This window comes from Rattus rattus, chromosome 9 (genome assembly GCF_011064425.1).
Source record: "Rattus rattus isolate New Zealand chromosome 9, Rrattus_CSIRO_v1, whole genome shotgun sequence".
Lineage (NCBI taxonomy): Eukaryota > Metazoa > Chordata > Mammalia > Rodentia > Muridae > Rattus > Rattus rattus.
In genome coordinates, this window is record NC_046162.1 from 93,960,775 (window position 1) to 93,975,505 (window position 14,731).

Consider the following 14,731-nt stretch of genomic DNA (forward strand, 5'->3'; position numbering starts at 1 on the left):
AGATGCTAATAAGAGGCTTTTAGGTTAATTGTACAATCACAGCTCCCCACTGTCGGGGACTTCCTTCACTTCCCACACTGTGTCTTCTCAAAGAATTGGCAAGTCCATTTGGTGCTCAGAACTATACAGTAAGGGTAGGAGTTAGCCCCAGCTTGGGGCTGGAAGCAAGTGTCAACCCTCAGGATGGTAGGGGAACCCAGGTGTATTAGTAACTTCCCTCATCCTGCCGTCAAACACTCAACAAAAAGCAACTTAAGGGTGGAAGGGCTTATTTCGTCTCACAGTTCAAAGGAAAACAGTCCATCAAAACAGGAGAGGACTGGTGGCAAGAGTGGCTTGGTCTGAGGAAGCAAAGGAAGGGGCATGCCAGGCTTCTGCTAGCCTTTTCCCTTTTCTCATTTTTGTTTAGCCAGAGACCTCCAACTTATGGAACGCTGGAAACTCTTCGGAAACTCTGACAGTAATGGCTCATGCCTTTAATCCTAGCACTCAGGAGGCAGAGGTTAGTAGATTTCTAAGTTTGAGGCTAGCCTGGTCTACAGAGCGAGTTCCAGGACAGCTAGGGCTACACAAAGAAATGTTGTCTCAAAAAACCAAACAACAACAACAAAAACAAGAAAAACCCTCTTATGGGTCTTACTCTATAGCTCAGGGTGTCCTGAATCTCACCGTGTAGCCCAGACTGGCCTTGAATGCTTTGTCTTCCTGCCTCAGCCTCCCTAGTGCCGAGATTACAGTTGTTTGCCACCACCCCAGACCTGGCATTTTGTTACTGGGCAGTTTGCTTTTGTGGTAGCATTGAGAACTAAACATCACTTACAAAGTACGTACTTGAACCAGGGCCCACAGGACAGCAATGTCAACCTTCAAGTTGACCCTGAGGGGCTAAGGACCTCTGTCCTTGGAACATTTCTTGCCTAACTTGTTGCTTTCTGGGCATGAGGTGGGCACTGCTGTTGCATGGCCTGGTTTAGACTGACGCCAGGGGCTCCAGAAGGTGGGATTTGACCAGCTGTGTTAGCACAAACCTGCAAGTCTGAGGCCAACCTGAGTTTCATACAAGATCAAAAGTAGCCTAGGTTACAGAGTGAGACACACACCTCTTGCCTCAAAAAACAAAACAAAACAAAACATAAACAGAAGACAGAAGATGAGAAAGGCAGTATCTTTCAGTGAGTTCCCATAGAGGCTGTCCATTAGCAGCCCCTTCTTTATAGTCTTTATTGTTGTGGGTAAACAAAACAATACAGCTTTTGTGTAACATTGTATTTCCTGAGAAAACAAAACAAACAGATGACAAGATACTCCACTGAGCAGCAGGTGAGATGAGGCCCAAGGCTGGAGAGATGGCTCAGCAGTTAAGAGCACTGGCTGCTCTTGCTGAGGAGGACCTGGGTTCAATTCCCAGCACCACCTTGGTGGCTCAGAAGCATCTGTAACTCCAACTCTGACCTACTCTAACCTCTTTGGGTGCCAGGCACGCATATGGTATGCTACATGCAGGTGTATAAGCAAAATGCTCAAACGTGTAACGTAGAAATGTCTAAAAATTAAAAACAAAATAAAAACAACCCCCAACTTAGTTCTCTGAACGAAGGGGATATGTCCAGTCCTGTGAGCCCCACTGTAGCATGTGCACTGTGGACTCCCATTCCCTCTTGGGCTTGGGGACTTGGCATCTGAAGATCAGCTTAGTAGAAGGGAAGGTTTCCACACTAATAGTATGGATGCCAGCCTGTCTGGGAGTGGGGCGAGGAAGTTATGGGGGTTGATCTTCATTCCCATAGGGTCCACAACTAAGGCTATGAGATGACACCTGCTTAGGAAAGGAGAAAGCCCCCAAGAGAAGAGGAGCAAACAAAAGCTACTCTGGGGTAGTTCAAGGTTATGGAAAGCTCTAAGAGCATTGACCTTGGAAAAGGGAGAGCATTTTAGCGGAGAGTCAGTGAGGAGGGCCAGGTGAAGGAGTAGTGCTGTGTCCCAAGAACAGCTGGGCCCCAAGCGTGGGAAGGAAGGGTTAGACAGCTCTCTGACTTTCCGGTCACCCAGATCAGTTCCCAGATGCTAGGATTAGAGGCATAAGCTACCATGTCTGATTTCACCTGGAATCCTTAGATTGTTTGTTTGAGACAAGGCCTCTCTACATAAGCTACACTGTAGCTGTCTCCAGACACACCAGAAGAGGGCATCCCATCCTATTACAGATGGTTGTGAGCCACCATGTGGTTGCTGGGAATTGAACTCAGGACCTCTGGAAGAGCAGTCAGTGCTCTTTACCACTGAGCCATCTCTCCAGCCCCATCTCTATGCAATCTTGACTAGCCTGCAACTCAATTTGTAGACCAGGCTGGCCTTGAACTCCTAGAGAGACACCTGCCTCTGTCTCCCCTGAGCTAGGGTTAAAGAGTAGTAGCAGCAGGAGTCCTTATACCTACTGAGCCATCTCTTCAGTCCTGAGAAGGAATTCTTTTTGTTTGTTTGGTTTGTTGGAGAAGGGGTTTCTTTGTGTAGTCCTGGCTGTCCTGGAACTCACTATGTACACCCAGCTGACTTCAAACTCATAGATCCACCTGACTCTGCCAGCTTCGGAAACTGTGTGGTGCTGTGCTCAGGAGTATCCAGGCTTTGCCATCAAAGCTGTCTTCTTTGATCCAGGTTCTGCCACTCTCAAATAATTACTCCTCTCCCCTTATTATTATGTTTCTCTGGCTAGCCTTGAACTTACAGAGCTGTTCCTGCCTGTCTCCCAAGTGCTGGCATTAAGGTGTGTGCTACCACATCCGGCCTCTTTAACCTCGTCAGCATCATCTTTCCTGCCTGAAGAATGGTACCAGGATGGAAGCTTGGGACCTGACGTGCATGGTATAGTGGAGACTTCCCCTTCACAGTGAGCTCTTGCTGAGGGCTCATAGAAGGGCATCTGTCCTTAACCTGTTCCAGAGTTAGGAGTGACTGTGATGTCACTTCCTCAGGGAGGGGTCTCCTACAGCTGCATTAAGATTGCTTAAGGGGGTCCCTGATTCAAAAAATGTTAAGCACCACTCACTGCTTGAGAGGTTTAAAAATAGAGGCGCGTTCAGCAGTAAAGAGCAGTGTTTATGTGAACTAAACGTGGTGGCGGGGCCTGCAGGCAGGGAAGCCTGCATGGAGCCCTTCTGTCCATCTGTTGGTTCTGCCATCTCTCATCCCTTCCCATGGCTTTGGAGCGTGGCTGAGAGGCAGCTCGCTCAGGCCCCCTGCCAGGCGTGGAAGGCAGAGTCAAGAACAGCAGTGTCAATGGGAAAGGAACGTGTGCCAGTCTCCGAAGAGGGCCCCACCCCGTGGCCATTCACGCCTGCGTGAGGTTCCCTTCCTGAGTGGAATCCGGGCTGAGTCTGCAGCCTGGTTTATTATTTTGGTTCGTGTGGGCTTGGTTGCTTGGTTGCTTGGTTGGTTGGCTTTTTGGGGTTTGGTTTTTGAGACAGATTTTATGCAACCCAAGGTTCACCTTGAACTTCTGATTCCTGCCTCCAGTTTTCAAGTGGTATCAAAACAGGAGTGTGTGATCATGAATATCTCCCTCTCTTTTTAATTAAGTGTGTGTGCGTGCGTGTGTGTGTGTGTGTGTATGTGTGTGTGTCTGTGTGTCTGTGTGTGTGTGTGTGCGTGTGCAAGAGTGTATGATGCTGTGTATTCGTGCATACATATGCCGTGCTTGTGGTAACCACAGGAGGAGGTGAGGTGTTTGCTCCACTGCTCTCTGCCTTATTCCCTAGACACAGGATTTGTCATTAGCCTTAGGGCTCATCCGTTCATCTAGACATGCTGGCCAGAAAGCCCTCAGGATTCACTTGTGTTGCCCATGACAACACTGGGATAATAGGCACTTGTATGCACACAGCCACACCACGATTCTAATGTGGGTGCTAAGAATTGAACTCGGGTCCTCAGGCTTGCGCAGCAAGTGCACCTACCCCCTGATTATTCTTCCCAGACCCTGTTAGTTTTTTGAGACATGGGTTTGCTTTCTAGTCCAGGCTGATGTAAACTCCTAATCTTAACACCTAAGTCCCCCATGTTCTGGGCTTACAGGTAAGCACCACCACACCTGGTCCTGTGACTTGATTTAGCTCATAAATAAAGTGACACTGAAATCACAACAGGTACCTGTTACCTTAAGAAGGCTGCCACCTAGGCCTTGGGTTTGGTCCTCAGCTCCAGGGGTGGGTTGGGGGGGAAGAAGGCTGCCACCTAAGCCAGCCACTGGGACACACGCTTCTAATTCCAGCACTCAGGAGGTAGAATCGGGAGGATCCAGAGTTCAAGGCCAGCCTTGGCTACATAGTGAGTTTAAGGACAACCTGGACTATGTGAGACCCTGTCTCAAAAAACGAATCAGACATCATGATGCATGCCTTTAATCTTATCACCCGGGTGGCAGAGGCGGGTGGATCTCTGAGTTTAGGCTAGCCTGGTCTACATTGTTAGTTCTAGGATAACCAGGGCTATGTAGAAAGGCCCTGTCTCCAAACACAAAAACAAAACAAATAAGATTAATAGAAACAGCCTAACCTGTGTATTTTGGGGAGCTGGGAGCCCCAGTAAAGAGGTCAGTTTATGAGAGACATCACTTTGAGAAGAGAAACCCACAGGAAGGAAGACAGGCTCAGATGTCCAGCATGGTAGTTCAGTCCCCACATGGCTTCAGAGCCTGCTGCCATCTGACTACAGCTACACGGGACACTCCAGTGAGAGCAGCTGCCCTGCTAAGTCTGTCTAAGATAATGGATTAGTTTTCTTTCAAGCCCTGTCTTAGTCCATTTTCTGTCTCTGTAACAGACTATCCAAGACTGGTTAATCTATGAAAGAAACGGTTTATTTTGGCTCATGATTCTGGAGGCTGGGAAGTCCAAGAGAGCAGATACTGACTTCCTGTTGGTTTTCGGAGAAAGTCTCGTGATGCTTCTATTCATGGTGGAAGGGCAGGGGGGCGCCTTTGAAGGACCGTGGGGTCTGTCTTGCTTTATTACTTCTTACGCTTGTAGCACCCAACCCAGTGAAAGCAAGAACTCAGCTGTGTGAAAAAGGCATTGGCCCATCCTGGAGACTTCTGCCTTCATAACCGGAACTATTCCTCTTACAGACTGCCTCCGCCATTGGGGATCAGGTCTCACCATGTGTTTTGGTGGGTACCAGCTGTATTCAAAGCATCACAGACCGTTACCTTCAGCAAGGCTTGTTGCATGTATGGTAATAAATGAAGAATAACAAATCAAAGAATAAAGGCTTTTTATTCAAAGCGGGTTATAGCCAGGGGGTGGCTGCCGTCACTTGCATTTTATCAGAGCCAAAGGTAGACAGAGGACTGGGAGAGAGAGGCATTAGCAAGCTCTCTTTGGAGGCAGCTAACGATGGAGAAGCTGTAGGTAGGTGAAGTTGCAGCCAGAAACCCAAATATAATTGGCTAGTGCTAAGTGTTTGGTTTCTCTAGATGTCCCAAGTTGGAAGCAGGAACAAAACGAAGTTAGTCAAGATCTGGCTGGTTTTTACCACAAGGTAAAAAGGTTGAGTTTTGCCATACAGTGGTCTAGTCTAATTTACAGCTGTCAGATAGCCGGCCTTTTAGGCTGGTTACTGCAGAGAACTAGGCTGGTCTCCTTGGTTGGGTGCCACAGACTGGGTCCGAGTGTTATTTTTATCCGTGGTCTGCAGAATTCGTCTATTTAGTCTCTCGCTTGCCTGTAGATACCCCCATGAAAACTGACACCTTGAGGCCATGTTGAATGAACACAGTGTTCTGGGTAAGCTCAAAGGGAAGAGAAAGCATTTGGCCTGGGCCAAGTTTAAAAGGAGAGTTATTCAAAGCTGGGCATGGTGGTGCACGCCTTTAATCCCAGCACTTAAGAGGCAAAGGCAGGGGTTGGGGATTTGGCTCAGTGGTAGAGCGCTTGCCTAGGAAGCGCAAGGTCCTGGGTTCGGTCCCCAGCCCCGGAAAAAAAAAAAAAAAAAAAAAAAAAAGAGGCAAAGGCAGGTGGATCTCTGACATCTTGGTCTACAGAGCGAGTTCCAGGACAGCCAGGGCTACACAGAGAAACCCTGTCTTTAAACAAACAAACAGACAAACAACAAAAGAATATTTGGGTGGGTGAGGGAAGGAGGGGTATCCCAGATGGAGGAGACAGCATGACCCAAGACTGGAGATAGGAGAGAACTCAGCATGCACCAGGCGTTGGCACTGTCCTTGAATATTGGCTGAGTCCAGGGTACTGAGCAGAGAGTTCGCTATAGTCCTGAAGGGAGGGTCATAGATATTGAGAGTGATGTCATCAGATCCAAGCTTCAGAGACAGGAGGGGAAGGTGCTGGAGAATGGGAAGCACACGGGAGATTCGTGAGGAAGCAAGTTGTGCTGTCAGGAGAGAGCACCAGAAGTACAAGCCACAGGACTTGGGAAACTGAACCCAATCGACCAAGAGAATGCAGAGTCCCAGGTTCCTGGAAGACTTAGCTACTTGTGGTTTTGAGAAAGTGACAGGGGTGGAGGAGTGGAGTTTAGGAGAGGGGCAAGGCATGGAGACCCCCAACATATATAAACCATTTGGTACAGATCTGGAGTTAGGAGAGTAAGAGGGAGACAGCTTTACAGAAATCGTGGTTACGGGGTTGGGGATTTAGCTCAGTGGTAGAGCGCTTGCCTAGGAAGCGAAGGCCCTGGGTTCGGGTCCCCAGCTCAAAAAAAAAAAAACCAAAAGAACCAAAAAAAAAAAAAAAAAAAAAAAAAGAAAAGAAAAGAAATCGTGGTTACAGGAGCAGGAGAGATAGCTCAGCGGTTAAGAGCACTGACTGCTCTTCCAGAGGTCCTGAGTTCAAATCCCAGCGACCACATGGTGGCTCACAACCATCTGTAGTGGGATCCGATGCCCTCTTCTGGTGTGTCTGAAAGATGGCGACAGTGGACTCACACATAAATTAATAAAAATAAATAAATCATGGTTACAGAGGATATGCACTGCCCTGCCCCCACCCCACCTATGGTAAGATGAGAAGTATGAGAAGTACCTGTGACAGGGACTGAGAAGTAGAAAGGGTGTCTGTGACAGGGACCCGCTGGAATGTCCAGAAAGACTGGAGTAGTTCTAGGAGAGAGTTGTGCAGAGGAATTCGGGGAGAAGGAGATTTTTAAGGTGGCTGTGACCTCAGGGGCACCTGGGGCAAGTTGAAAAGTGGAAACTGGAGACAGGGATTTCAGTACTAATCAGGCCATTTGTGCATGAGTGAACTCCGTCCCGAGTTCAGGGCTTGAAGAGGCAGGAGGGAAGTTAGCTAGCTTCCGGTGAAGGGACAGAGGAAGGCAGTTGCTGATATTTCCTTTCTGCAAGGTTTTGTTGTTTGATGGGAGCAACTGAAACAGGCCTACAGCAAAGGAGCTATGGAGTGGGAGTTGGCAGGGAGAAAAGGGCTCTCCTTGTGAGCTCTGAGGGGGCACAGTACACAGTTCTGGCAGCTGTTGGCAACCATGGCCTCAGGCAGAATCCACGCTACAGGTGGAGTGGTGTTTGCCCACACACTGGTTCTTGTTTGCTTTATTTTTCGAATACAGTGTTAACCAATTGCAGGTACAAATCTGGAATGCTACCCTCTGGCAAAGCCAAAGATGTGATAGCCAGAGTCCTACTCCCACTCCTTCCAAGGCAGCATGGCTGGGACCCAGGGCCTTGGATGGGCCTGCTTGCGACCGTACCCTCTTACCTGCCCACCTCAGCCTTCTGTTTCTGCATGATTCCATCTGTCAGCAGATGAGAACAGTTGTGTGGCACAGAACTTGAGGCCTGTGGCTCTGAGAGAGATGGGTGTGGGAAAGGCCACTGAGCATTACAGAAGAAACAGTGAAACCAGGACTGGTCTTGTGGAAAGCTGGAGCCAGCTCAGGATGAACCAGGGATGGGCAGTGACTCTGGTTTCCATTTCTTGAAGACAGTACAGGAGCCAGGACCATTCTCAGCCTGCATCAGTGTCCCTTGTCTCAATAAAGAGATAATGGCATAGCCAAGCCTCAGGGCCACTAAAGACAGAACCTTGTGCTCCCCAATCCCAAGGATGCTTCAGGGACGGGACACACCGAGACACTCCACTTAGCATGGGGAAGGAGTCCTGTCTGGGAGCCCCTGCACAGATTGGATGTGCCTTCGAGACTGTAACGCTGAGACCATCAGAGTCACCACCTGTCTCTGTGACAGGCCCTCAGGAAGTACCTTCCCATATCCCCCTCCTGCTTCTCCTTGCAGTGACTTCTGTCCACACATACTTCCATAGCTACCCAGGTGGGGTTGCCTGCTCCTGACAGAAGAGGGGCTCTCCCCAGGAAATAGGTCCACATAAACTTCAAGATTAAAACATCCCCATTCACACCCTCTGCGGGAACATTGTCAGGCTTATTGGGAATCATGTGTGGATTGGACACATGTCACCGTCTCATGTTGAGCTGGAATGTAATTAGGTGATGGTGGAAAAAAAATTCCATCCGTCTCCTGGGAATGCTGCAATAATGAGCTATCAAGACGGGACCCGGGAAGCAGGCAGGGGCTGCTGACCTGAGCCCAAGTGCGGATCATTCATTAGCTTTGGAGATGCCCGTGATCTGGGCTGCATAAGCAAGCAGGCCTGTTCCTAAGTGGGGGAGTTGGGGTGGAGGGGAACCAGAGTGAAGAGTTTGAAAGCCTGCCTCCAGCTTTAAAGTCAGAAAATAAGCAAGCCATCTCTTCCTGGGCTGGGCTGCAGGAAGCCGGGGCCTTCTATGGAGGCTGAGGCATGATTGCTAAGCCACGCCCAGGTGAGAAAAGCCCTCTTTGGACAGAACTTTGAATTTACCTGTGAGGCAGGGCTGAGGGCAGGACCAGGCCTGGGAAGCAGAGAGTAGCCAGAGGGCCTCACCAGGAAGGTTAGCATGAGAGCTCGGGTCTGAACCACTCTAACCCAATGCCCCACTGGGCCCTTGAGGGTCCCCTAGACTTCCTTAAGGTCCTCTACCTATCCTACCCTCCTGTAGAGGTATGAAGAGCTCCACCCTGCCCGGTAGTCCAAGGACACCTCTTCCTTTCCCAGCAGATCGCATCGTATCCCTCCATAGCCCTCCATGAAGCCCTCCACTGCAGCACAGGCTCTTTCCACCGCCCCCAGCCAGTCCTCATTCTTAGGCAGACACTTCCGGTGGGCATCCTTTGATAGCATCAGGTCTGTCCCATCTCAGGCACTGTCCGTCTTTGCACCCTCTCTTCTCCTCTACCAGGGATGGGACCCAGGGTAGATATGGACAAACCATCTACCACTGAACTATGTCCTCTCCTTGTCGTCCTTTCCCCTGCTTTTCCCTTTGCTCAGCTCTGGGGCACTCCTGGACACCATTCCAGCTATCTCAGGAGTTCCATTTGCTCTCCAATCAAGAGCTGCATCCTGGCTCCTGTTTTGTTTTGTTTTGTTTTGTTTTGTTTTGTTTTTCAAGATAGGGTTTCTCTGTGTAGCCCTAGCAGTCCTGGAACTCACTTTGTAGACCAGGCTAACCTCACAGAGATCTGCCTGCCTCAGCCTCTGAGTGCTGGGATTCAAGATATTAGTCACTGCCGCTCGACTTGCATCCTGGATTCTTAAACATCTAAACAGGATCTTTTCTTGTTGCTTCTCACAACAGTGTAAGCCACTGAAATAGTCACAGCCGACTCTACAGTGGCCAAGGTCAGTGCCTATGCTTGAGGAAGGAGGAAAGACTATAAGGCCCTTTCTCCCCAGGCCACGCCCCTTCCTGTCTCAGGCACTTACTGGATAGGTTCGTCTACTGGGGAGCTACTGGCTTTCTAATTCATAAATGGGGATTTTGGGAGGCCCTCAGGACTGGCTTCCTCCAAGTAGCACCCCAAAGATGTCTCCTTGTCAGACCTTTTCCTACTCTTTCTCATTTTGGAAGACAATAAACCTCAGCCCAAGCCAGTAGCTTCGCTTTGCACCAACTCTGTCCAATAGAAGGCAAACGGATGGACTTTAAGCTTTCTAGTAGGCAAAGGATAAGAACAGGGCTGGAGCGATGGTTCAGTGGTTAAGGACACTGACTGCTCTTCCAGAGGTCCTGAGTTCAATTCCCAGAAACCACGTGGTGGCTCACACGTGATGGGATGGGATCTGACGCCCTCTTCTGGTGTGTCTGATGAGAATGACAGTGCATGTATGTATGAAGTACGCATACACATAAGATAAGTAAATCTTTAGATGCCTGCTCTCATCTGTCCTCTGCCTCGATTACTAGGGTTAATCGCGTTTGCCAGCGCTGCCCGGCTTTAAAATGTTTTTATTTAATTCAATGTATTAAAATATTTCATCATTCTTGGGGCTGTTAAGAGTATATGTTGCTCTTGCCAGGTTCAGTTCCCAGCACTATGAGAGCTCACAACCATTCATAACTCCAGTCAGACACATTAAGTACACCTACAAGTTAAAAAGAAACTTCTCTCCATAAACCAATATAAAAGTTATTCATGAGACATTCAGCCAGTGGCTCGGGGAGACGAACCTTCCACTTTAGACCATGGCCAAGCCCCTCCGTAACTTCGCGGAGAAGGCACCGTCAATGGTGGCCGCTGCTGTGACTTACTTGAAGCCTCGATTGGCTGCATTTTGGCACCACGCCAAGGTTGAGCTGGTTCCCCCAACCCCTTGTGAGATCCCTACAGCTATTTTGAGCATGAAAAAAATAATTCAAAGTGCCAAGACTGGTGGCTTCAAACACCTTCCAGTTAAGGAAGCCGGGCTGCATGGTTTGGTGGCCACTGAGGTGTGGATGTGGTTTTATATCGGAGATCATAGGCAAACGTGGCATTGTTGGCTATGATGTTTGAAGACTAATCTTTAACTTCTGATTTGAGTTCTTATCTTGGACCATGTGTTATGAGACTGCTATCTGAATAAAATGCTAGCTGTGGGGGGAAAAAGTTATTCATGAGACATTTCTACAGGTTTTTTTTCCCTGTGTGAAATCTTTGAAATGTCATATTTCTTTCTTTCCTTTTATGGTTTTATTTGTTTGTTTGTTTGTTTGGTTGGTTGGTTGGTGTTTTTGAGACAGAGTTTCTCTGTGTAGCCCTGACTGTCCTGGAATCCACACTGTAGACCAGGCTGGTCTCAACCTCAGAGATCTGTCTGTTTCTGCCTCCCGAGTCAGTGATGGATTAAAGTGTGGACCACCGCCCAGCTGAAGTAGCTCTTTTTCAGTGGTCCTGGAGACCACAGCTTTAGACCATGTGCTGGGTACTTGAGATCCCAGACTCCTGTGTTCAGATGGCCCCTTGCATCTGAGCCCCATGCCCATGAGACGCACCTGCCACTTTCCCACGGGCTTCTTGTCCTCCTTAGCTCAAACTCCATTCTGGTCCTCAGGGCCTGAATGAGAGAGCTGTGAAGGGAGAGGAGGGCGGAGGGGCACAGCTGAGGAGGAGATGGGCTAGGATTCCATAGAAGTGGAAGGGAGGGGATTGCATAAGCCCTGCTGGCAGAAGGGAAGCAGAGGTGCGGTGGGGGTGCCACAGTCCACAGACAGGTTAATGGCTCCTGCCTTGTATACAATTGAATTTGCCCTTCTGAGCCTTTTGGCTTTGGGGAAGGGCCTCTTCTCCTGGGAGCTCAGCTGGACTCCCAGAGCCACAGGGCCTGGACCATCTGGGCTTGATTCAATCAGGAGAAATGAAGAACACTGGCTTCACAGACGTCTTTGTGCCCAGAGGAGCTGGGGCTCAGCTAAGAAAGATAAGGAGAGCTGATGGAGTTGGGTGGCCTGGTCCCAGGCCTATCCTGGTCCTGCACATCTGAAGAGCAGCTCAGAGGGCGGACCCTCCCCGACTCCTGGAGTACAGCTGCGGTTGCCTGAAATGCATCCTCTCCCGCCCATCTTCCCATGTCTCTAAAAGCTGTTTGTAGAACGATGTCAAAGCATCTGGGACCTACTCTGTTCTCTGTGTCGGTGAAACAGTGAGCGTACTAGGACCCGGGGGCTAGGGGAGATGCTGTGGGAGAAGAAACAGACAAACAAAAGAGACTCCATCCTCTCTGCCGTACTTTTCATGTCGTATCTACCCCAACTCTGAAGCCTGTGATGTCTCCTCTGTGCAGGCTCGTGAAACAATGGGACAGGTTGAAAACTGTCTATGGCTCCTCACTGACTTGTTCTTCCAGCCTCTGGACTTGCCCAAGCACTTTTGGCTATTTCAAAAGCTGTCTCCAATCCTCCGTGTCCATACCCCACCCCCAGCCCCCTAAGGCTGACCGTCCCTCTGAGGCTTTTCTCCTCACTCCTCCATGCTCCTCACCTGGATTCCTGGAGCAAGCTAGATGGCTCTATGTAGAGCAATAGATTCTGTGCTAGCTCTTTCAGACCACCAATAATTGTCGAGGGCCCAGCACCGTCCTGGGGACAGAGAACACATAAGCAAATAATTAAACCAGGTACTCGAGGAGTGCGGGCGGAGTGCAGAGAGGGGAATAAATGGAGCAGGGTTCTTATGAAATCAACAGTGGCTGGGGGCAGGAGGAGGGTGTTCTAAAACAGGGAGGTGATGTCTGATCTGAGACCTGACAGCCAAACCAGAGATGGCCCTACAAAGGCCCTGCCCGGGACAAGCGCCCTTGTTAAAACTCTGAAGCAAACGTCATATGATTCTGAGTCTATGAACTATTCAGAACAGGTAAATCCACAGAGACTTAAAGGAGATCTGTGGCTGCCAGGGGCTGGGGGAGGGAGTGTGGGGGTGACTGCTAATGGACATGTGGTCTCCCTTCGGGGTGAGGGAAATATTCTGGAACTAGGTAATGGTGGTGTCTGGCACAATGCTGTGAACGCACTACATGCCACTGAACTGTGTGCTTTCAAATGGCGAATTTTGTGGTATTCACATGTAGGAAGTGTGTGTGGAGTTTACCATAAGGCAGAGCCAAACCTCCAAGGCAACAGAGCTTGCTCTGACCTAGTGCTGCTAGTGCCAGGGGAGGTACAGGATGGTGCTAGAGAGGAGATCATGAGGGCATGGGGGACTGAGAAGAGGCCGTATTTTATTGGGGTGCAAGGAGAAACTACTAGAAGATTCTAAAGAGGAGAGTAACATGGTTATACTGTTTTGCGTTCTTTTGTTTTGTGGCATTTGTGGGGTAGCACGGGCAAGGCCAGTGCCATACCACTGAGCCACACCATCCCTGGGTCCTGTACTTAGTATTCCTGAAAATATTTCTGGCCTGTGTGGAGTGTGGTGATGATAGGAGGAAAATAAAAAGACCCAGTAAGGAAGCCATTGTAGGGTCTACGGGGAGAGACAGCAGCAGCCGAGGACAGTGTGGATGTGGAGGAGACAATAATGTGTGATGGGGAAGTCAGGGGGACGCAGGGAATCAAAGAAGAGGATAAAGGAAAGGAGATGGGGAGACAGGGAAACCGTCTCTGCGCTTTCAAACCTGAGCAACGAAGAAAAGAATGGCTCCCTCAGCCGCCCGGATGGGGAAGCCTGTTAGGAGACACGCTGAGGATGTGGTGAGCCAGACCTGTTTATTAGATACCTGTGTGGAGACATGAGTGGACCGTCTAGCGGACTACCGTGCGGATGATCATCAGACCTCACTGTGCTGAGCATGCTCTGTGAGATTCCCCCGGGACAGGTGTGACTGCAGGAGAGGGGAGCTGGGGCTCAGTCCTAGAGAACAGGGAGCAGGACGAGGAGCTGCTGCCAGAAAGATAGATGGGAACCACAAAGTCCAGCTTCCGAAACTTAGAAGGAATTGTTTCCAGCAGGGACAGGGGCCTCTTGACTTTAAGGGCAACCTGGACTGTGGGAGATCCTGTCTCCTACAAATGAAGGCCAGGGAGCAAATGAGGTCAAAGTTGCCATTGGGTGTAGCCTTAGGATTACAAGCCTGCCTTCCCCGTGAGCCTGAGTGCTCACAGTAGCTCTCATTAAAGGCTAGAGTAGGAGAAGGCTGTGCTCTGCCCTTTGTGGCAAAAGGCTGAACAGAGGGTAAGGGTTTGGGTTAGGAATCTGAGATTGAAGGAAGTGGCCACGGTTCTGGGCCACCCAGGAAATAAATGTCATTGATCAAGGGGTAGCCTTGGGGATCCAGAGGAGCCTGGGACTCAGCACATTCTAAGAGGACCTCACCCCCTTTCTGATCCTCTTTGCCTCTCGGGGGTGATTCATATTTCAATATATTCCAGCTGAAGAGGGATCCCACTTAGAGCAGGTGGTAAGCCAGTACATGGAAATTTGATATATTTTGACTAATGCATTTTGAAATTTGAAAACTGCAGACAATTTTATTCAGGATCCATTTTTATACCAACTCATTACTGGGAGAAAAAGGCAAGATTTCAGGTTTCCTGTGAACCTCCAGACCTGTCACTGCCAGGCCCTGCTAAGCAGGCTTGACCTGGTCGGGTCAGCTTCGCATGCAGTCTCTGCCTGCCTCAACCACTGAGTCCCTGCCGGAAACTCTTTCTTTAGCAACCTCTTTCAAGTATCCCTCTGGGGGTTACTAGTCCAATTTAATCTGACCTTCAGCCCCACCTCTGTCATGCCAGCTCCGGCAAATCCCTGGGGCTGGCACTTAAGACAAGTTTTGTGATACAGATGAGGGTTTACACAGAATTTCCACTTCCTTCCCCATCTACCTTGTCCTTTCTCAGGCCTCCTGAGCCGGAAGCTTAAGGAGTGGAAGTAAATAATGGAGACTGG

At 49.5% G+C, this 14,731-nt stretch overlaps 1 protein-coding gene and 1 pseudogene across 1 annotated transcript in view; both read left to right on the forward strand.

Annotated features, from left to right (window-relative positions):
* Rtn4rl1 (reticulon 4 receptor like 1) overlaps nt 1–14,731 on the forward strand; it is a 73,286-nt gene that overhangs the window by 44,608 nt on the left and 13,947 nt on the right. The window lies entirely within an intron of this gene.
* On the forward strand, nt 10,552–10,944 carry LOC116908857 (annotated as a pseudogene).